At 45.7% G+C, this 24,454-nt stretch overlaps 1 protein-coding gene across 2 annotated transcripts in view; it reads left to right on the top strand.

The window, feature by feature from the left end:
• The window catches only part of GNAL (G protein subunit alpha L), a 70,506-nt gene that overhangs the window by 22,453 nt on the left and 23,599 nt on the right, over positions 1-24,454 (top strand). The gene's annotated exons all lie outside the window — the stretch shown is intronic.

Raw genomic sequence — 24,454 nt, 5'->3', positions numbered from 1 at the left:
TACTGAAGTATTTTAAACGGTGCAAGATGGAACAGTTGTTAACCAGGTGGCTTACTGAGAACCAGTGTTAATGCTATTTCATTATTGACTTTCTTCAAAATTCTAGCTCTCTGCCTGGGAGAAGTGCTTCCTTCTGGACCAAAATATTAACATGTGTTAAAAATAGTAATAAAGACAATAAGATTGTAAGAGATGTTTTAATGAGCATGTTGGTGCGTGTGATGATCAGGAAGACAGCATACCTCTAAGAAATACTGGTGGTGCTTTTACCCCTGCGTATTTCTAAATCAACAATTACGCCGTTTCCCAGATAACAGAAGAGTAAAAATTGTTTGAGCAGAAGTGCTTTATGGTATGTGATCATACCCTTGGGAGTAAGAGAATAGAACCCAGTTTACTCTTAAGATGGGGGTTCCTCAGCTCACGTGAGGGGCGCAGACCAGATGTAGGTCACACCTGGATCACTTCTGAATGTCGACTGTCTCCTGGGAAAATGTAATTCCTTTTATGTCCGCAGAATTTTGGGCTGCTTTTTTGATCACTTAGATAGCACTGTTGCTTATGTGAGAGGGTGATGTGAATATGAGTTTTCTCTTGCTTGGTGGACATACGTTTCTTTAAAATACTGTTGTTTGGTCATTTGATGTAGCATGTTTCAAAGAAGAAAATATTTCTTCAGTTTGTCAGAAAATCAATTTTTTTAGTTGTGCCAGAAGAGTGTGTGTGGGTGTACCCCCACCCCCAAAAAAAACAACAACAGTATTTCAAAGTTCCCTCTGCCTGGCATGGTGGCCTTGAGACGTTTTTCATTCTCAGCACTCTCTTTTCCGAGGAAAGCTGACATGGGAGGCTCTGTGTAAGACAGATGGGCCCATGTGCATCCCCCTCCCCGCCCCCTTCAGTAGAACACAATTGCCCCATAGGCTCTGTGTCCAGATGGCGGATAAGAATTACTTTTTAAAGCTTTTTACTGCATCCTCTCACGTGACGTTTGTTACTGATAAGCATTCCAACATAGCCAATGAAACCCCTAGAATTTCTAAGAAGACAAAGGTAGCGATGGCAAACCACCTAGAAAAAGTGACTGCGGCGTCTGGCATGGCAGGCACGCTGTTGTTTACTTAACTGTGTCTTTAACTGGATGTCGTGGAGGGGAGGTGTCAAGGAAACGATGGGGGACAAAGCTGGGCTTCAGCCTACTGGAGCCTGGGTCCTCCTAGCGCGCTACGATGGCTTACATACTAGAAAAGTCCCCCAGAACTGCAGGCTCCTAACTGAAATCAGGTGTTCTCAATCCCCTTCAGACTTACTTATTTATAGATATGCATTTGAGTTCTAAATTTTGTCCTGCATGTTCATCTAAAAGTAATCACGAAACACCTTCTGTGTGGTTCTGATGAAAGGAGACGTTATTCTCAGCATATAATGAGAAATTAACATCAAGATGGATTGATCTGTCATATTTTCTTCTGCTCATGACGAACACACACGTGACAAGGCCGCCCAGATTCCATCTGATATCCTAAAACAGTAACACCCGTGTGGGTTACTAAGGAACCCAAAGCACCTAATTTGCAAATGTGTTTTTGAGCTATAGAACTATTTTTAATAATAAAAAAATAAAACTCGAGAAACCATTTGCACTGAAGACATATTTTCATATAGGTATGTTGAAGCCATTGTGAAATGATGGTCATAATTAACTGTCATTAAAATAAAAGAGCATTGGGAACCAGCTAATGCAGATGGAATTGTAATGCTTTTTCAGAAGCAAAACTTTTTTTTTTTTGGTAGTTTTTAAGCCTACATTCTGTTGTCATACTGGGTCTCTGTGCCAAATAAGATTATATTTACAATTGAGCCAGCACTTACATAAAAAAGGAAATCAGTGTCTAATATTAACTTTCTTCCTGAAAATTCTGTTTTATTTTAATGTGCATACAGGTTTCAGTAATGTTTATTCTGTAGTGCTCTGAAATATTCATTATTTGTACTATTAGATTGAATAGTTCTTGAATTTATGTTCTGATGAGCCTCATGTTAAGGCAAATGTGATGGCAAACGGTGATGTTAAGGCAAATGTCTGACATATACTAATAACACTTGGTTCATTTGAAGACAATTAACTTTTGTTTAAAGAACATATCCATTTTAAAAACTATAACAGTAGTGCTAAATCAAATATTTTAATAGTAAACATAACACGAATTTACTAAATCTAGTACTTTCAGATTAAATCCTTGAGAAAATCTTTCTGTGTCACAGTCCAATTCCTTGATGGTCTTAAGTTTGTTTCCCTATAGATCTAGAATAATTTCTGAACCAAATATTTCCTATCATTAAAAATTAATTTCAGAGTTATTTAATTTAAGAAGGAAAAATTAGAAGAAAGTTGGAGTTTCTTGTTCATTATTAAGAATTTGAGATTCTGCATAAGGTTACTGTTTATAATGAAAAGTCTAGAGTATCTCAGAGGGTCCTGAGAATTTCCTCTAAGAATGTCATGCCTGGGTTTACTCTTCACCTTAGACTCCTGAGTGAATCTCGGTTGAACCCTTGTTGTTCAGTCGTGGCCAACTCTTTGCGACTCCATGAACAGCCCTAATGTTGTAACAGGAAGAGGAGTGAGGCTGGCTAGTGGCCTGCCCAGCAGAGGGTGCCTGGGGAGGTCAGGGCGAGCACTGGAGGCTCTCAGGCCTGGTCTGTCCCCACCTGGGAGAGATTGGAACCTCTGAGAGGGGAGACCTGAGTGTTGCATCACTGTCGCTCTGGCTGTGGGTGGAACAGGTCCTGGGGAGGGAGAGGTGAAGTGGGAGAACCATCTCAGAGGCACCTGGAACAGTCCAGACGGAGACACCGGGAAGTCTGGAATGGACAGCTCACTGGCCACTGCCTGTTCACAGTGCTTTGCTCATGAGCACCCGTCCACATGGCCTCGACCCCTTCACTGGCCAGTCTGCACAGGAAGTGGTAGGAGACACAGGCCAGGTGGTGGGCATGACAGAACATGCACTATTTGATCACTTACAAAGTAGAACAATACTGCAATTGCTCCACCAAAACTCTTAGCACAATACCAGACAATTAGTGTGCCAAGTTGCTCAGTTGTGTCTGACTCTTTGCAACCCCATGGACTGTAGTCCGCCAGGCTCCTCTGTCCATGGGATTTTCCAGGCAAGAATACTGGTGTGGGTTGCCATGCCCTTCTTAGAGGATCTTCCCGACCCAGGGATCAAACCTGCGTCTCTTCTGACTCCTGCATTGGCAGACAGGTTCTTTACCACTAGTGCCACCTGGGAAGCCCGTAGAGAATCAGTGATGAATTAAACTGGAGTATTAATTGGTTTGTTTGGTGTTTTATTCCCAAAATGTGGGTATTATATTAGCTCCCTTAAAGGTGTGTTTTGCTAGCATTTCTAAGGGCTGGTGGATAAGTGAGACTTAGTGAGCAATCTAAGAGCAGTCAGGTAAGTCAGGGCTCTGTTGTCATCACCCGTCTCCTAAATGGATGTTTATCACAAGTCCTCCTCCAGAGGATCTTCCCAACCCAGGGATCAAACCTGAGTCTCCTGCATTGCAGGCAGATGCTTTAACATCTGAGCCACCAGGGAAGCCCTGCTGCTGCTGCTGCTGCTGCTGCTGCTGCTAAGTCACTTCAGTCATGTCCAACTCTGTGCGACCCCTGGTGGGCAGCCCACCAGGCTCCCCAGTCCCTGGGATTCTCCAGGCAAGAACACTGGAGTGGGTTGCCATTTCCTTCTCCAATGCATGAAAGTGAAAAGTGAAAGTGAAGTCGCTCAGTCATGTCCGACTCCTAGCGACCCCATGGACTGCAGCCCACCAGGCCCCTCCGTCCATGGGATTTTCCAGGCAAGAGTACTGGAGTGGGGTACCATTGCCTTCTCCGGGGAAGCCCTAGGCAGAGTCAAAAATATTATATTCTGCAGAAAATATTTTGATCTGGGATAAATTTATAGTTTATAGTAAAAATGTAAAGAAAAACAAAAGTGGGATGTTAAAATACATAAGAGTCTATCAGAAACAATTTTCTCTTCCTTGGTTTTCCTCTTGTTTTGGCGGTGTCGGTCTGCTGGTTTGATATCAGTGAAAACAAGGCCTCAGCTCCTGAAGCCTTCAGGCCATGTCCTGAATCCGACGATCACAATGTCTGTGTTATCCTCCCAGCCCTCGTCGGGGATAGGAGCTCAGAGGAGGTGGTTGACTGCTCCAGAGTCAGAGTTCAGGACTGGAGCCCAGTGGCCTGACTCCAAAGCCTGCCATGTGGCCTTCCTGGGCTCCAGAATTGCCAGTCCACCCCCATCACCGGGTCAGCCTGGTTCCAGCCGCGGGCGAAGAGGCATAGTCAGGCCAGGTGCAGCCCCTTGAAACAGCCTGGCAAGAGGAAGTTTCCCAGAAGAGCAGGGTGGTCTCTGGAGTCACTGGGGTCAACCTCCAGCATGCCGGAGACAGTCAGCTCTGGCGGCCACTGCTTTCTCTTAGGAGCAAAAATGCAAGTGATTGAAAATGAAACTTTGGGAATTACTGGGTCATTCACTCATTCAAGTAGAATTTCCCAGAGGCCTCTTAGGTGAAGGGTAGGGTGACCTGGAAACAGGAACATCCCAGTGACCAGGACGCAGATCTGCCCCAGAGAACAGTTTATCCATCAAACTCTTGCTGCAAGTTGGCCACTTTCATGGGACATTCTTGCAGCTTTGTTCGTCCCATTGCATCATATTTGCAGACATTTACCTGTGCAGTCAATTAATTAATCAAGATGAAAAATATCAATGAGGGATTATTTTTCCACTCCCTTGAAGAAGTGTTATGCAGCTTCCTGAGCTGGTCAAAGTCACCTCTGATAGCCTGTTGTTGAACTAAATAGGCCATTAGAACGTGGATATCACCCCATTAGGGCCTCTTCCCAGCTTTTGGTTTATACTCTTCCCCAGGATCCCAGATAGCCTGTGTTACATTACTTGGATGTAGTATAAAAATATCTCTGTGGTAAGTTTCTATTTTAAATTTTTGTAGCTTCTTATACTGTGATATCTGGCATTACTCTGTCGGGTCTTGAATCCAGTCCCTTAAGTAGAGGCATTCTTGTGTTGTCACATCTGTGCGCTTCTCTCCAGGTATTTATCCTTATAGGCTATTAGGATGTGTTTGAATCCTATTACACAAGGCCATCTTTCAGAGAAAATGTATAAAAAGTTTTTATTATGTCCCTGATAGTTTATAAAGGATACTTTTTTTTGTCAAATTTAAGATGTGCTAACTCTGGGACTTGAAATATTTTAAGGTCTTCAAAAAAAAATTCAGTGCCAGTGGGAACCTCTTTGGCCCTTGAAAATAATATAGTGCAGCCATAAAGAGATATAAACTGTTTGGCCTCTCTCCAAACAGTTTTTAGGATTATTCCAGCCAGCCCCAGTGAATTGGGGTGCAGCAGAATGAACCCAGATCTGATGGACTCAAACCAGTTCTTGGCAGGACACAGCCTTTTAGCCGACTTGCCTTTGAATTTTCCCATCTGTAAAATGGGGACAGTAGTATCAGCCTCATGGCATTACTTGAGAATGAGTCGTATCCAGTGAGAAAGCTTGGGAATTTAAAGACCAGAACAGCCATGAATCATTATGGTTATTACCGTTGACCAAGTACAAATGCGAGAACCAGAAAGGAACTTTAGTTAAAATAAAAATGTGCTGAAAATCCAATTTGACGTATATATTTTTGCCAACCCTCCCTCCTGGCCCAGAAGACATGGGTCACCCCCAGGCCTAAGCAACCGATGACAGGTGTTACTCCCAAGTGTCTTTCCTTTTAATCAACTCAGAGCCTGGGACCACAGGATTAATATTCTACAAGTTCCATTTTATTTTTTTATACTTTTATTTATTTATTTATTTGGCTGCTCTTGGTCTTAGTCGTGGCATGTGGGATCTAGTTCCCAGACCAGGGATTGAACCCGGGTCCCCTGCATTTAGAGCTCAGAGTCCCAGATAGTCTGGACCACCAGGAAAGTCCCCTACAAGTTCCATTTTAAGTATCAACCAGTGAATGACTAAAACTTCTCAGGGCTTTTTATGGTTGCTTCAAATTTAGATTTACGTGTAGGGAAAATATGTTTTCTTTCTCATTATCAACATTTCCTCTTATAGGCATCTTTTCAACATCACATCCATGTCCACTGCAGATAAAGCATCTCTTGACCAGTGCATAAGAAACTGGACTCAGGAATGCCTAACCGTTGAGTGCAGCTCTGAGTAGCTCTGAAGGGTCCTTTGTGTCACCCAAGCCAGGGAGACCAACCCAGGGCTGAGGGAACCTTATCACTCTGCACCTTTAAAGTGTGGAATTTCTGAAACTGCCATGTGTCTTATAATAGATACGCACATTTAATGTGACAGCATTCTCCTCCCATACACCCCCTCACCCCCCAGAATCTATTATTAAAACTGTAGTACATCCAGAGTGGAAGAAATACAGCATTTTGTAGGAAATTAAACATCATATTGCTTCAAAAAAAAGAAAAGAGCAGTTGTAGACATATTTTTGGCTAATTGCATAATTCTTTAAAAAAAAACATCATTTTACATAATGAACAAATTACTGAGTTCTTTGAAGATAAACCTTGTCCTTGTATACCACCAAGGACTGAAAAGATGTATTTGATCATAACGGGAAGGAGATTCTGAGCTGCACACAGTAGACTCATCCAAGTACCAGATCTTTTGTTCTTCATGCTGCCATTTTTGAGGAACACCTATGAGATTTATGGCTACTGCCAGAGGGGCAGAGATTACAATGGATTTCAAGATTATTTGTTTTAATTAATAAAATTAGTGTTGTCGTTAGGAACGTGTAACAGGAAACATAGTGGCCCAGTTGTTGGAACCAAAGGCTGGAACAGCCCAAATGCCCATCCGTAGGACATGGACTCAGACCCTGCGGGGACCCGTGAGAGACGGGTGCAGCATCAGTGGACTCCACGCGCACCTCGACATGGGTGGGTTTCCGTGTGTTGATGCTGAACCAACTGAAAAGATGGAAGTTTATGTGAAGAACAACACCATTCTATGACTTTCAGAAACAAGCAGAAGTAAGGACTGTGCTGTTTCAGCACACATACTGGGTTGGCCAAAAAGTTCATTTGGGCTTTTCATAAGATGTTATGCAAAAACCCAAACAAACTTTTTGAGCAACCCAATATATTTGTGATGATTTCTGTAAAAGAGAAAAGAATGAGCATCGCAGTGTTCGGGGCAACAGAGAGGAAGCAGGAGAGACATGTGGAATGTTCTGGTATGGGGGACAGAGGGGGTGCAGTGTTTTCACTGTGTTATAGACAAACACAAAGCAAAGCAAAAGAGGACTCGTGAGGACCAGTGATGAGCTGCCTCACCCCCCCAGTTCTGGCCACCTGCGGTCCACAGTAAAGATAAATTGGAATTTTCTAATTTCAGTTCAGTTCAGTCGCTCAGTCATGTCCTACTCTTTGTGACCCCATGGACTGCAGCACACCAGGCTTCCCTGTCCATCACCAACTCCCAGAGCTTACTCAAACTCATGTCCATCGAGTTGGTGATGCCATCCAACCATCTCATCCTCTGTTGTCCCCTTCTCCTCCTGCATTCAGTCTTTCCCAGCATTGGGTTCTTTCCAGTGAGTCAGTTCTTCGAATCAGGTGGCCAAAGTATTGGAGTTTCTGCTTCAGCATCAGTCCTTCCAATGAATATTCAGGACTGATTTCCTTTAGGATTGACTGGTTTGATCTTGCAGCCCAAGGGACTCTCAGAGTCTTCTCCAACACCACAGTTCAAAAGCATCAATTCTTTGGCGCTCAGCTTTCTTTATAGTCCAACTCGCACATCCATACATGACTACTGGAAAAACCATAGCTTTGGCTGGATGGACCTTTGTTGGCAAAGTAATGTCTCTGCTTTTTAATATGCTATCTAGGTTGGTCATAGCTTTTCTTCCAAGGAGCAAGCATATTCATAATTAGAAGATAATAAATTTTCTAATTTATTAGCCTGTATTCTTTGTGCCCTGCTCCCTCTCAGAGGGAAGTTTACGAGATGATCTCAAAGGGGTCATGTGAGCAAAATGCCTGATAAAGAAAATCCTGAACCTTGAGGATTTTACTGGGACTTGCATTTCTTGTGATAGAGGATGATGCTGTGAGATTCGCTGGCACAACATGGTTAAGGTGCTTCCTCATGAAGACAGGCTCCGAGTGTGCAGGAGACACAGTGGGAGATAAATCCCTGCATGCTGGGGTAACTGTCCTTCCAGGAGCTCCATGTCACATCCTGGCAGTCACTCTTGTGGTTAATGGGACACTAATTCCAGAAGCTGATGCTGTCCCCTTCCTTTTTTATTATGAGTATTATAAGCTAGGTGATTTTGAAAGTATTTTAAACTTTCAACATTCCTGAGCCGGAGGCCGCCCACCCCTTCCCGGCAGCCACACTCCCTGTGCCTCAGTGTGTCCGTCTCTAGAATGAGCGTAACAGCGCTCCCTCCTCCCCGAACTCTGTGCAGATTGAGTTGAGTGAGTCAGTATATGCAGAAAGCTGGGCTCCACATTTGCTGTACTCTACTCCCGAATAGCTGTGCAGAAGAGAAGTGTTTTTTAATCAAATGTTTGTTATGTGTCTGCAAAGCCAAAACACTCTGCTGATTTCAGAGTGGCTGCGTCACCATATGAAACCACGGCCAGCCCTATCTCAGTTAGCACGCCCTCCACGCCACACTGACCACACACAGGAAGTAAAGGTGTAATGAGAGCCACGGATGTAAACCACATGTGTAATTTTACCCCCAAGCAGCCACGTTTTTACAAAATGAAAAGAAACAAGTGAAGTTTAACAATATGTTTTACTTAACGTGATTTACCCCATGTATTCCTGTAACATACGATCTCCAGAAGCTATTTATGAGATATTTTAATCATCTTTTTTCTTAGTCTTTAAGTTCTGTTGTGCACTGCACATGTCCAGACATCTCACGCTGATGAAGCCACATGCCAGGTGCCCAAGGACCCCATCACCGTGGCTGCCGCTGCAGACAGTTGGGGCTGGACCAGAGGCTGGGGCAGAGGAAACAGAGGTTTCTTCTCTGCCAGCCTGCATGGTGGTGCTGTGGCAGGTGCAGGCCACTGGCTGTTCATTGGGCCTCCCCGAGCCCACGCTGCAACCCTGATGTCCATGTGGCTGTCAGAGACCAGGCTGGCGGGGAGGGACAGCCCCTGAGGAGGGGGCCTGGCCTGGCCCTGGCAGCGTATGTCCTCCTTGACAAGTAGGCACCACCCCGTTCACCCTCCCAGTGCTGACCAGAGCTGCTTCTCTTATAGAGCCTCCTCTGCCACACTTCTCTGTCTGCAAGTTGGGCAGTCGGGGACATGTCCACCACTTGGCATGGCCCTGACCATCTCCCAGCCTCTCTGTCTCCCGTGTTGTCCACCGTCGCCTGTCTCAGGGACAGTCAGCCACGTGGCCCTTGTCCATGTCTGTAGGTGGATTGCCAGTGGCCAGGTCTGGTTTACCTGTGAGACCTGCCTTTCCACACCTGTTGTGATGGAAAGCGCTGCACACCCCGCACTGTTGTGTGTACGCATGTCCTTCTGGACACCACAGCCAAGGAAGAGCCACGCCGTCTGGATCGCTCAAGCAGAGGCAGATTGTGCGACTTTGTTCTTTTCATTGTCACTTATGCATGCGCTTTTTTAGGGCATTGAGTAATTCACTGAAAACATACAAATTAGCATTGTACTTGTGAGCCACAAAATTGGCTCTGGTCTGTGTGTGTTTAGAAAAGGCTGTGTTATGAATCTGAATAGGATACATGGTTGGGGGGGATTCCTTTTCAGCTCAGTGGGGAGAAAAGCCAGTTCCCAGTTCCTGAGCCTTAAAGGAACTCACTGTGCTGTTCAGTTGGATTGTGAGAGTGAGCGGGGCTGGGTGTCTGTCCAGGAGGGAGTCAGAGACGTGGGAGAAAGTGAGTGACTCACAGTGTGCAGAGAATTCGAGTGTGGAAACAGGGGATGAGCAAGAAGCATTACTCAGTCGCTACTATTTAAAACTGGGGCCCAGAAGACAGTGAGCACATGGTGTTTGCAGAGAGAAAGTTCCAGATATTGTAGCATCGTTAGTCTCTCCAGAGTCTGAAATTGCTGTGATTCATACTTTCTGTCTCTCCCGTGCTTAGTTATTGTCCCTTATCAGCCATTTGAAAGGAGATCTTTCTTTCCCAGCTTCAGTTCACCAAAGGCTTCCAGATCATTCTTTTTGCCCCAGTGGGATTTGGAGATCAAGTCTAGAAGGAAAGTGTGTGCTCAGTCGCTCAGTCGTGTCTGACTCTTTGTGATTCCATCAACTGTAGCCACCAGGCTCCTCTGTCCATGGGATTCTCCATGCAAGACTACTGAAGTGGGGTGCCCTTCTCTTCTCCAGGGCATCTTCCCAACCCAGGGATTGAACCTGGGTCTCCTACATTGCAGGCAGATTCTTTACCGTCTGAGAGGAGAGCTTGGGTAGGTTGACCTGGCTTTTGCGGGCTCCCCTGGCTTCATCCCGGGGAAGCTCCTTCCAGATGCTAAAAGTGGAGGGGGTGGGGAGGAGGCATTCTGGGACAGGTAGGGGGCTGGGCTGCTCCAGGGCAAATCTGTGTGCCTGGAGCCACCCAACGGGTAGAACACGTGGCAGTGGTACATGTTAGCATTCTGACGATCCGAGGAAACAGGGTGCTGGGCTGTGCTTAGAGGTGCCAGCTTGGGTGCCAAGGTGCTTCCACCCCAGCCCAGCACCAGCCAGCGAGGACCCATGGAGCACCTTGTTCCCAAGGAGTTCCTCACCCAGACTTTCCAAGGGTTTTCTTTTTCTCTCTCGAGCATACAATTCATCATCTTAGGTAAAAGGAGTCAATTGCATTGTTTCTGTTTTGTCTTGGTTTTCTTGCCACATGTCTTTCTTGAATTGGATCCACGTCATCATATGTAAGGCCATAAGGGGTGATTCTGACCAGAGACCCGGACTGAGTCCCCCTCTAGCAAAATATCAGGCGGTGTCGGCCCTGAAGGGGTTACAGCGCCTGCTCCTCTGGCTGAGCCCCGTGTTGAGCTGTTATTGAATCTTGAAAGATTTCCACCCACCTCCCGCCCACTCTGCTGGCAAGTGAAAGACGTTTGAATTCGTTTCTCAAGGGAGAAAATGATTAAAGTGAAAGAAAATGACTGTTCCCTGTTCTGAAAAGGAGAGGGGAGAGGGGGCTGTGACCCTCCCATGCTGCTCTGTACCTAGGGAGAGCGGGATGGGGTGTCAGGAGCATCCGCCCCGGAAACCAGGCAGAGGAAGCCGGTCCCAGCTGCCTTGCGTGCCTGGTCGGCTCAGAATCCAAGGTCCTGAAACAGAGCAGGGGCTGCACGACTCAGAGACCCCCAATAACTGAAATGCAGGAGGGAGAGTGTAGGGGAAGGAAGGGAAACTCAGTTGATGTCTCCGCCCCTTGAGCCCTAGAACCACCAATGGAAATGAATCTGATTTGGGGTCCCATCTGAATGAGAAGTAATGGTACTTTCACACATGACTCATGATTGTATGGTCCTGATGGTCCTCACACATCTCCATTTAAATCTTTTGTATTTAATGAGCATCATTTTATAATTCGTTAGTTCAGCTCGCCTTTTTGCATCTCTTGCACCCTTTTGCAAGCTAATGAAACTATTCAGGCTGTGTTCATGGAGCCCCAGCTGTGCTTGGAGCATCCGATTAAGGGCTCAGGGAGTGGAGTTGAGATTTCTAAAATAATCCCTGTTCTCAGGCTCATGGTCTAAAAAGTAGAAAGATGAGACCAGCACGCATGAAAAGCTGCAGATCAAAAGATCCTAGGATTTCACCAAATCCTAGACTAAAATTGTCTCTGTGTGCATGCTAAGCCGCTTCAGTCATGTCCAACTCTTTGCAACCCAATAGACTGTAGCCCGCCAGGCTCCTCTGTCCATGGAATTCTCCAGGCAAGAATACTGAAGTGGGTAGCTATTCCCTTCTCCAGGGGAACCTCCCGATCCAGGGATTGAAGTTGAGTCTCCTGCATTGCAGGCAGATCCTTTACCATCGTCTGAACCACCAGGGAAGCCCAAGTATGAATGTGCTTATATATATAGAAGACTTTGGCATCATTGGGCAGCCTCATTAACTAACAAACGCTCAACCTGAATGGGTGGTTTCCTGTGTTGGTGATCACGTGCCTCAGTCAGTTTTTATGTGGTGACTTTCTTGTGTGTACTTGGCAAGCTCAATGGGCTCGTGGGCCCATGCGCAGGGCCAGCTCTTCAACAGGAAAGGCAGAGAGGGTGGATAGGGCCCCTAGTCCCACTGTCTTCCACAGACTTTCCTCTTTATCTCCTACTGCCCCAGTAAATAACTCTGATCAAACCCTGAGCCAACCCCATAATCAAGCCTTCGAGCTCTGAAGCAGCCTGAGAACTTGGCGGCCCCGAGGTCTAGGCATTATTCCCAGATCAGCATCTCAGGATCATCTAGGGAGCTTTTAAAGCAAGATCCCTCTGCCTGCCCTCAGAGACTTTGAGTATGAACTCTCCGGGGAAGGTCCGAGGAATCTGTGTATTTGAAAAGCTCCTTGAGGTTTCCCCTGCGCCCTCAGGTAGAGATGGGCTCCTGTGTGGTTCTCAGCCCTGGGTGGGCCCAGCTGTGGCAGTGGACTTGCAATGCCTCCTAATCTCAGGGTATGGGGGCTGCTGGGCATAAATGTAGCTATACTTCACCATCACAGTGATAACTGCACTTTCCTGTAGGTATTTTTACATTTACAATTCAGGATAGGTCTTGATTCATTCAAAGTCAGCAACAGCATTTTTGCTTGAAGACAGAATGTGTGATAAATATGAAGAATTGGTCATAATGAGGGCTTGACGCCTCTCCCATTAGGACACCTGCGCCCCCTTGAGTGGGTGGTCCAGCCCTGGGCAGGGTGGCCTGAGCCTCCTCGGCCTGTCCTTCTGCTCCCACCCCTGCCAGACCTATGGGGACACAAGTGGATTGCACATCAGGGCTTCCCTGGTGGCTCAATGGTAAAGAATCTGCCTGCAGTGCGGGAGACCCAGGTTTGATTCCTGAGTCAGGAAGATCCCCTGATGCAGGAATGGCTACCCATTCCAGTATTCTTTCTTGGGAAATCCCATGGACACAGGAGCCTGGCGGGCTACAGTCTATGGGGTTGCAAAGAGTCAAGACAAAACTGAGTGACTAACACTTTTATTTTTCACTTTCAACTTGAATAGAAAATAAGGAAGAAAGATAGAAGGACTCAGGTCACTGATGAGAACATGAGAAGAAAATTCTAGGAAAACAAGTTCAAGGTTTCAGTTTACTAGAGATGGAAAAGGGCCCAGGAAAGGTGTTCTTTTCTAAAATATAGTGAGATGCCACATGTATTCAAGGTCAAAAAATTAAAGTGGGGAATGGTTTTTAATGGTGTGACTAGAATCACTGAGTGGAGTGTGGGGGCAGGGGGCTCACCCTGGGCCCTCACCTCTATGCCTGGGACAGGAGAGACCTCCAGGACAGTTGTCATGGCTCTGATTCCCGCTGTGACATCACTGAGTGAGGGGGATGTTTACCAGCTGGATTCTCTGCATCCTGGTGCAGATCCTTCAGGATTCCTGACTCTGAGTGAATCTTCGCTCTACGCAGGCCGGGGGGGCGGGGCCTGTGGGGGTGAATCCTTAACTCCATGTGGTGCGGGGGGCATGTGAGGATGGGTGAGCCTGTTTGGCTTTGATCTATGAGACCCCTGGGCATTTATTATCGTGTCCAACTCTGTGGTTTGCAGCCTGTTGGTTTTTCTATCAAAACTGTTTCAGTGCTTCGTCAAAGGAAGGAAAGGACCACTCAGGATGCACAGAGCAAGGTGCCCTGAGGGAAAGGGTGCTGTGTCCCTTTAGTGCTGGGAAGGGCAGCTCAGGGTCAGAGGCTGGCTGGACCCAGTAGCCATGCCTGGGACCCTAACAAGGGTTTCCAGGAGAGCGAACAGGGCCAGCAAGGTGTTTTTCTGTAGCCATAGCAGAGCCGTAGACACCCAGGCGGGAGGGGGTCCCAGAGGAGCCATGAGGGACCCGAAGTGCCTTCCCAGCAGAAGGCTGATTATCAGGAGATCACGCTTGTTTGTTTGAAACAAATGAGCTGATTTCTCTCCTGGGTGTTTTTCTTGGTAAAACATTTTAACAGCTTTCAGAAAAAAAGAAATCAGAAGCCTATAACCAACACCACACAATCTAAATAAGATGCTACCCCTGTATTGTATCCCCTCCCCCAAGTAGTATTACCTCCCCCACGTAATACCCATCCCCTGGATAATATCCCCTCCCTCATGTAGTATCCCCCTTTCCCATGCAAGGAAATCAGAGACTAGATTTTCTTGTTGGGGGGTGATGGCAATACACGGACGCATGTATAGAGCACATGACCCACTTGGATAAGACGTCATTGTTAGAGAGCACCCAGGTTAGCTTGCAGGTGTCACCGAGACTTGGTGGCTCCCTGGTTTTGCGTCTCCCACCCAGTCAGTGAAGCCACCCTGTTCTAGGCTCCTGACTGTTACCACCTTCATCGCTCAGGTCCTACAAGTTCTTTGAGTTTAATTCCACCTCCTTTGGAGACCTCTCCAATCTGCTCTGAAATGGATCATCTCTCCCTTTCCTGAACTCCTGCAGCTTTCACTTCCCTGTGGCTCTAGCTCTGGTCGTTGTATTATGCCCAATACTTACTGCCCTTCATTGTTAACTAGTTATTCAGTGTCTCAGTCATTTTGTGTTAATTTCTTGGGACCAGGAGTCGTGGCTCATTCTGGTGGTCCCTGTCCTCAGCTCCTCACTGGGTCCTGGGGATATTATCCACATAGTTTCAAGCTCCTTGAGGACAGGGCCACCTCCACACTCACCGCAGTCTCCCAGCCCCCAACACAGAACCTGGCACAGAAATGGAACTCAGTAAATATTTGGTAAATGCTTGGTTGATTGTTGGCCCTCAGGAAATACTTTGGCTATGATGACAAATTTTGAGGGAGAAGGTTATCCTTGTTTTACAATATCTTTGACAGACCATTATCACAGTGAACATTCCATGCAAGATTGTTGAGAGTTCACTTGTGGGAGAATGAATGTGAAAGTTGCTCAGTCGTGTTCACCTCTTTGCGATCCCATGGACTGTAGCCTGCCAAGATCCTCCATCCATGGGATTTTCCACACAAGAATACTGGAGTGGGTTGCCATTTCCTTCTCCGTGGGAGAGAGAACAGGACAAAAAATTTTAATATAACTTAGTAAGGACTTGTTATAGTATTGAAATATGTCATTTTCCAACAAAAATTCATGTGAATTTGAGAAATAACCTAGGTTGAACTAAACCTACAATATGCATAACCTCACACCACACACAGAAGTTAACGCAAAATGGACCAATGGCCTAAATCTAAGAGTTAAAACCATCAAATGCTTAGAAGAAAATATAGGCATACATCTTCATGACTTTGGATTTGATAGTGATTTCTTAGATGTGACACCAGAAACTCAATCAACAAAAGAAAAAATAAACACATTGGACTTGATCAAAATTTAAAATGTTTATGGGACTCCCCTGGTGGTCCAGTGGTTAAGACTCCATGCTTCCACTGCAGGGCATGCAGGTACAATCCCTGGTGGGGGAACTAAAATCCCATGTGCTACAAGGTGTGGCCAATAAAAGAAGAAAAAACGGGGAAACAATGGAAACAGTGACAGGTTTTATTTTCTTGGGCCCCAAATCACTGCGGACAGTGACTGCAGCCACAAAATTAAAAGATGGTTGCTCTTTGGAAGAAAAGCTATGACAAACCTGCTGCTGCTGCTTCTAAGTCGCTTCAGTCATGTCCAACTCTGTGCAACCCCAGAGACGGCAGCCCACCAGGTTCCCCCGTCCCTGGGATTCTCCAGGCAAGAACACTGGAGTGGGTTGCCATTTCCTTCTCTGCATATTAAAAAGCAGAGACATCACTTTACCAACAAAGGTCCATGGAGTGAAAGCTATGGTTTTTCCAGTAGTCGTGTACGGATGTGAGAGTTGGACCATAAACAAGGCTGAGTGCTGAAGAATTGATGCTTTCGAACTGTAGTATTGGAGAAGACTCTTGAGAACCCCTTGGACTGCAAGGAGATCAAACCAGTCAATCCTAAAGGAAATCAGTCCTGAATATTTATTGGAAGGACTGATGCTGAAGCTGAAGCTCCCATACTTTGTCCACCTGATGCAAAGAGCCAGCTCATTGGAAAAGACCCTGATGCCAAAAAAGATTGAGGGCAGGAAGAGAAGGGGACAACAGAGGACAACATGTTTGGATACTATCACTAACTCAATGGACATGAGTTTGAACAAACTCCAGGAGATGGTGAAGGCAGGGAAGCTGAAGTCTATGGGGTCACAAGGAGTCAAGCATGACTAAGCGACTGAACAACAACCATCTGTGTTCAAGTTTAAATCAGAATCACATTCAAGAGCTAGATGAGAGTGAAAACTTTGTCACACAGGCCTCACTGCTCAACTCCGTTAAGGTGGTTGTCTTTCAGTTGCTAAGGCATGTCCGACTCTCTGTGACCCTGTGGATTGCAGCACATCAGGCTTCCTTGTCCTTCACTATCTCCTGGAGTTTGCTCACATTCATGTTCTTTGAGTTAGGATGCCATCCAACCATCTTATCCTCTGCCACCCCCTTTTCCTCCTGCCTTCAGTCTTTCCCAGCATCAGGGTCTTCTCCAGCGAGTCAGCTCTTCACATCAGGTGGCCAAAGTATTGGAGCTTCAGCATCAATGCTTCCAATGAATAAATGTTTAATATAGCTATTAAGTACTGAGATTAATTAAGCATGATGAATCAAAAGTTCCAACTCAATAGCTCTTGTAAAATGGTTCTACACATTTCTCTTGGGAAAGGAGGCCTTCTCCTAGGTATACACCCAAGAGAGTTAAAAACACACATTTCCACAAATATTTGTACAGGAACGTTCATAGCAGCGCTGTTCACAACAGCTGAACAGTGCAGCAACCGAATGTCCATCAAAGGATGAGTGGATGAACACATGTGGTCTGTCCACACGGTGGGATCTTATTTGGTTAAAAGCAGAATGAAGCACTGACCCATGTTACAGACTTGAAAACTTGTTAAATGAAACAAGCCTAACAAAAAGCCACATAGTGTATGAAGTCCATTTGTGTGAAATGTCCAGAACAGGCAGGTCGGTGGAGACAGGAGGTGGACTCATTGTTCAGGGGCAGAGGGAGGTGAGAAAGAGGAGTGAGTGACTGCTCCTGGGTACAGGGTTTCTTTGAGGTGATGTGTGTGTGTGCTCAGTTGTGTTCCGACTCTTTGCAATCCCATGGACTTTAGCCTGCTAGGCTCTTCTCTCCATGGAATTCTCCATGCAAGAATACTGGAGTGGGTTGCCATTTATTTATCCAGGGGATCTTCCCAACCCGGGGTTCAAACCTGCATCTCTTAAGTCTTCTGCATTGGCAGACGGATTCTTTACCAGTGATGGACGCCTTCTAAAGGTGATTATGGTGATGGGTGCACAACTCCACAATTAACTAGAAAACCAGATTTGTACACTGTAAATGGGTCAACTGTATGGTATGTGCATTAAAGGTCAATAAAATGGCTCCATTAAAAATAGAAAGAGGGAAAATACAAAACTCAGAATCAGAGAGTCCCAGAACTGGAAGAAATCTTAAAGATGATCTCTCGCAAATTCACGAGTGCAGAATGTCAAGGTCTCTGGTTCTCTGGACAGTTTTCTTTCCCTTTTGTGTCAGATGCCAGATTCTCAGCTGGTGCAGAATTGCAGAGATCAGCAGTGCCTTTGAGATCTGTTATTTTGTGGAAACATGAGTCCCCTAATCCCTCCAGAAATGCACCAAGGGTGTCGTGTTTCCTCATAGCTATTGTTTCCTCTCACAGAGGCTGCATGGTCCTACTGAGGACACCCTCAGCCTGTTGTGGGTGCCTGGTACATGTGTCGCTTAGTTAATTACAAACAGCCCACTTAGTAACTGGGGATCCTGGGCCCCCGCCCCCAGCCTGCTCCCCATCCTCCTCCCCACCCCCTGGCAGTCTGCAGGACGGAAGAGCCTGGCGGGCTACAGTCCATGGCGTCATGAAGAGTTGGACACAGAGTGACTGAGCATGCATTCACTGTTCATCTTCGTCTGCTATGGTCCTTTGTATACATGCATTATAGATTGTATTGATATCCACGACCCTGGGGACCCTCGCCAGTGTGGAGACTTGGGGGCTTGGCTCCCAGGCGCCTTTTCACGGGGCTGCACATGTTCTCCTAAGAAGGCTCAGCCCTTGTTTCTAGAAAATGGCTGCAGTTCTGTTCAGCCAGCCCCACCCCTCCCCTGCTGTAAGTCAGGAGTCTGGGGCCTTGCAGGGTCTGGGAGCTGGGGTGCCGCTCAGCCCAATAGCACTGCCCTCGGGGCTCCTGTCCTGAGGGCCCATTCTTGCCACCATAGCCAGCCTCATGCCAGTGACCTGGACACGCCCCGCCCCATGTTCAGAACCCGTGCCCCCTCCGCAGCAGCTGGTGATGCCTTGTATCAGCGGGTGTCCTCAAGCCTGCACGGCCTCCTGTTCCCTGCCATGTTCTCCTGTCGGGGCCTTTTGGCACCTGGCAGTCTAGTCACAATGCTGCCAGATCTGCACCCTTGAGTTCAGGTCCTGTCCTGGTGCCCGGAGCCAAGGACTCCCAAGCCTTCCCCCAGCAGCACTTCACAGGCCAGTCCTCAACTTCGCGCCAAGTCTGTCCTCCCTGTGCCACCCCCACCTTCTGGTTTTATCTTCCCACCACTCTCTCACCACCCCCTCCTGCCCCACCCCTCACAGGCACATCCTCACCCACTTCCTCCACCTGTCGGCCACGTGTTCCAGCAGCTGCCCAGAAAGACTGCCCTGTCCCCGGGGAACAGGATACAGTGGCCAGAGCAAAGGAGCCCTCCCACCCCACCAGGCCAGAACCCAGGCCCTCCGATACTAGAATCCACGATCAAATGTTGTCTTAGGATTCCTTGTTAGGCTCCTCTATTATGTCCTACACTAAAGTTTCCCTAAATACATATGTATCTAATTCTGTGGGAATGCAGCAAACACCCTTTTACAGACATTTGCTTTAATCTCTTCCCAAAAGTGGGCCTTCTTCTTCCTCTTTGCCTCTCAGCACGTAAAGCAGACAGGACTCAGAGTGACTAAGAGACCAAGAATAATACCTCCAGGTGTTGCATAATCAAGTTGACACCACGGAGAACTTTGGGGAGACAACTTGACAGAGCCTGTCTGGAAGTAAAGACCAAAGTCGTGATTCTTTAGTGTCTTACCCCTAATGAAAATACATAATTATTTTATCTCTGTTCCCACACAAATAAGTTTCTCCCATGAGTCTCTTTGGCATGCTTCAAGTGCATGAGAATTAGGATTTTAGAGAGAGAATCTCAGGTATAAGAGTGGGAGTATTGTGAACGAGAAAAATCAAAAGCTAAGAAATTAATTTTATGGGAAAGAATACTTTAAGGAAAATTATATGTTCCCATCACAATGAGGTAGATTTATTTAACTGTACTGTGGGTCATGGATCTTATTGCTAAAACTTTATACTTATCAGTTTTGTGAGACTATAATTTTGAAACAAAAGGTAGAGAGTCCTTAGACAAATCTTACTGGGCATTTTTTTTGTTTGGCTGCATCAGGTCTTAGTTGTGGTTTGCAGGCTTAGTTGCTCTGCAGTATGTGAGATCTGAGTTCCCGAACCAGGGGTTGAACCTATGTCTCCTGCTTTGGTAGGAGGATTCTTAACCACTGGACCACCAGGGAAGTCCCTTACTATATCTTTAAAAAAAAAAAAAAAAAACCTTCATGCGAGACAACAAAAAAGACACAGATGTATAGAACAGTCTTTTGAACTCTGTGGGAGAGGGAGAGGGTGGGATGATTTGGGAGAATGGCATTGAAACATGTATAATATCATATAAGAAACAAACCACCAGACCAGGTTCGATGCAGGATACAGGATGCTTGGGGCTGGTGCACTGGGATGACCCAGAGGGATGGTATGGGGAGGGAGGTGGGAGGGGGGTTCAGGATTGGGAACACATGTACACCCGTGGCAGATTCATGTTGATGTATGGCAAAACCAATACAATATTGTAAAGTAATTAGCCTCCAATTAAAATAAATAAATTAAAAAAATTAAGAATAGAAAAATAAATAAATAAATAAATAAACCTTTAAACCAAGTGCAGCCTGGCCACTGTGGTTAGCAAAGGCCCCTTTGGCTCAGTCACTCTGCACTTTGGAACCACAGCGAGTTCTGATGCTGCCCCAGACCTTGTGAGTCATGCTTCAGGGAAAAAGAGGCTAAAGCTACATGGGTAATTCTGTGTTCAGCTACACAGGAAGGAAGTGAAAGCCTCTGGAAGTCACACATGAAATTAACAAGGTTGTAGGATACAGGATCAAATATAGAAATTAACTGTATTTCTTTCTGTATTTCTTTGTACTAACCATGAATAATTCCAAAAATGATGTTTTAAAAAGAATACACCTTCAAAATAACACCAAAAATCTACTTAGGCAAGAAGTCTAACAAACAATGTAGAAAATGTGGTACACTGAAAACTAGGAAACATTACTGAGAGAAAATAAGACATAAATAAACAGATATACCATGTTCATGGATAGAAAGTTCATTACTATTAAGATAGCATTCTCCCCAAAGTAGCCTAGAAACACGGTGCAACTCCAGCCAAGGTACCAGCAGCTTTTCTCTAGAAACTGACAGGCCCATTCTCAGATGTATGTGGAAACTCAGAAGGCCAAGAATATTTTACTCTTATAAAGAAAATAAAACAGTACTAAGAAGACATACATCTCAATTTTTAATGGGAAAAATATTTGAACAGATACTTCAAAAATAAGACATGCAAGTGGGCAACCATCACGTGAAAAGATGTCCACCATCACTGGTCATTGGGGAGATGCAAACTAAAGCCACAGCCAGATGCCAGCATGCACCCATTCAGTTCAGTTCAGTTCAGTTCAGTCGCTCAGTAGTGTCCAACTCTTTGTGACTCCATGAATCGCAGCACGCCAGGCCTCCCTGTCCATCACCAACTCCCAGACTTCACTCAGACTCACATCCATCGAGTCAGTGATGCCATCCAGCCATCGATGCCATCCAGCCATCTCATTCCCTGTCATCCCCTTCTCCTCCTGCCCCCAATCCCTCCCAGCATCAGAGTCTTTTCCAAGGAGTCAACTCTTTGCATGAGGTGGCCAAAGTACTGGAGTTTCAGCTTTAGCATCATTCCTTCCAAAGAAATCCTAGGGCTGATCTGCTTCAGAATGGATTGGTTGGATCTCCTTGCAGTCCAAGGGACTCTCAAGAGTCTTCTCCAACACCACATTTCAAAAGCATCAATTCTTTGGCGCTCAGCTTTCTTCATAGTCCAACTCTCACATCCATACATGACCACTGGAAGAACCATAGCCTTGACTAGACGGACCTTTGTTGGCAAAGTAATCTCTCTGCCTTTCAATATGCTATCTAGGTTGGTCATAACTTTCTTCCAAGGAGTAAGTGTCTTTTAATTTCATGGCTGCAGTCACCATCTCCAGTGATTTTGGAGCCCAAAAAAATAAAGTCTGCCACTGTTTCCACTGTCTCCCCATCTATTTCCCATGAAGTGATGGGACCAGATGCCATGATCTTCATTTTCTGAATGTTGAGTTTTAAGCCAACTTTTTCACTCTCCTCTTTCACCTTCATCAAGAGACTTTTTAGTTCCTCTTCACTTTCTGCCATAAGGGTGGTGTCATCTGCATATCTGAGGTTATTGATATTTCTCCTGGCAATCTTGATTCCAGCTTGTGCTTCTTCCAGCCCAGCGTTTCTCATGATGTACTCTGCATAGAAGTTAAATAAGCAGGGTGACAATATACAGCCTTGACGTACTCCTTTTTCTATTTGGAACCAGTCTGTTGTTCCATGTCCAGTTCTAACTGTTGCTTCCTGACCTGCATACAGATTTCTCAAGAGGCAGGTCAGGTGGTCTGGTATTCCCATCTCTTTCAGAATTTTCCACAGTTTATTGTGATCACACAGTCAAAGGCTTTGGCATAGTCAATAAAGCAGAAATAGATGTTTTTTCTGGAACTCTCTTGCTTTTTTGATGATCCAGCAGATGTTGGCAATTTGATCTCTGGTTCCTCTGCCTTTTCTAAAACCTTCTTGAACATCTGGAAGTTCACGGTTCATGTATTGCTGAAGCCTGGCTTGGAGAATTTTGAGCATTACTTTGCTAGCGTGTGAGATGAGTGCAATTGTGCAGTAGTTTGAGCATTCTTTGGCATTGCCTTTCTTTGGGATTGGAATGAAAACTGACCTTTACCAGTCCTGTGGCCACTGCTGAGTTTTCCAAATTTGCTGGCATATTGAGTGCAGTACTTTCACAGCATCATCTTTCAGGATTTGAAATAGCTCAACTGGAATTCCATCACTTCCACTAGCTTTGTTCGTAGTGATGCTTCCTAAGGCCCAGTTGACTTCACATTCCAGGATGTCTGGCTCTAGGTGAGTGATCACACCATCGTGATTATCTAGGTCATGAAGATCCTTTTTGTACAGTTCTTCTGTTTATTCTTGCCACCTCTTCTTAGTATCTTCTGCTTCTGTTAGGTCCATACCGTTTATCGAGCCCATCTTTGCATGAAATGTTCCCTTGTTATCTTTAATTTTCTTGAAGAGATCTCTAGTCTTTCCCATTCTGTTGTTTTCCTCTATTTCTTTGCATTGATCGCTGAGGAAGGCTTTCTTATCTCTTCTTGCTATTCTTTGGAACTCTGCATTCAGATGCTTACATCTTTCCTTTTCTCCTTTGCTTTTCACTTCTCTTCTTTTCACAGCTATTTGTAAGGCCTCCCCAGACAGCCATTTTGCTTGCATTTCTTTTCCATGGGGATGGTCTTGATCCCTGTCCTGTACAATGTCACGAACTTAATTCCATAGTTCATCAGGCACTCTGTCTATCAGATCTAGTCCCTTAAATCTATTTCTCACTTCCACTGTATAATCATAAGGGATTTGATTTAGGTCATATCTGAATGGTCTAGTGGTTTTCCCTACTTTCTTCAATTTAAGTCTGAATTTGGCAATAAGGAGTTCATGATCTGAGCCACAGTCAGCTCCTGGTCTTGTTTTTGTTGACTGTATAGAGCTTCTCCATCTTTGGCTGCAAAGAATATAATCAATCTGATTTCAGTGTTGACCATCTGGTGATGTCCAAGTGTAGAGTCTTCTCTTGTGTTGTTGGAAGAGGGTTTTTGCTATGACCAGTGCATTTTCTTGGCAAAACTCTATTAATCTTTGCCCTGCTTCATTCCGTATTCCAAGGCCAAATTTGCCTGTTACTCCAGGTGTTTCTTGACTTCCTACTTTTGCATTCCAGTCCCCTATAATGAAAAGGACATCTTTTTTGGGTGTTAGTTCTAAAAGGTCTTGTAGGTCTTCATAGAACCGTTCAGCTTCAGCTTCTTCAGTGTTACTGGTTGGGGCATATACTTGGATTACTGTGATACTGAATGGTTTGCCTTGGAAACGAAGAGAAATCATTCTGCCGTTTTTGAGATTGCGTCCAACTACTGCATTTCGAACTCTTGTTGACCATGATGTCTTCATGAGTTCACTTACATTAAGTTTCTAGAAAAGGCAAAACTATATAGAGACTGAAGTAGATTGTCAGTTGTCTGAGACTGGGGTGGGGATGGGGGAGGTGGCGTGGAGGTGGTAGAGAGGCTTTGAGACCTGGCTGTGTTGGTGGGTGTGTGACTGGATAACTACATGGGTGAATTTTAGGGCATATAAAGTAAACCTCCAAAGGCTGCTAGAAATGATTCTAAGAATAAAGCAGGCTGTCCAAGGTGGGGGGTCAGGGGAAGGCAAGTGTGGTATTTATTGTAAACGTGGGTTTGCTCTCAGTGGTCTCCAGCCACGAGGAGCTGCTACAGGCGGGGAAACAGGAAGCTGGCCCAGCCCACTGTGCTGCTTCCAGATGCAGGCAGACACCTCCTCATCACGGGGCTCAGACAAGTGTGAAGGATCCATGATCCTTCCCATTTTGTCGTCTGTAGAACAGGAGCTGCATCACCTGCAAGGTGGGACATTTGAGACTCAAAATGAGTCCTCGGCCAGGAGCCCCTGAGAACCTTGCCTGGGACACACGAGGCCCCAGGAGGGGCCAGGTGACCCCACCTTACGTTTGGTTTCTTGCTGTGGTTTTTTTGCCCACAGAGGCTGTGTTTCATGCTGGGAAACACACAAGCTTGGGGACCCCTGATTATTGTTAATACTT

The sequence above is a fragment of the Bubalus bubalis genome, chromosome 22, assembly GCF_019923935.1.
Source record: "Bubalus bubalis isolate 160015118507 breed Murrah chromosome 22, NDDB_SH_1, whole genome shotgun sequence".
NCBI classification, from domain to species: domain Eukaryota; kingdom Metazoa; phylum Chordata; class Mammalia; order Artiodactyla; family Bovidae; genus Bubalus; species Bubalus bubalis.
This window is presented reverse-complemented; position numbering and strand designations above follow the sequence as displayed.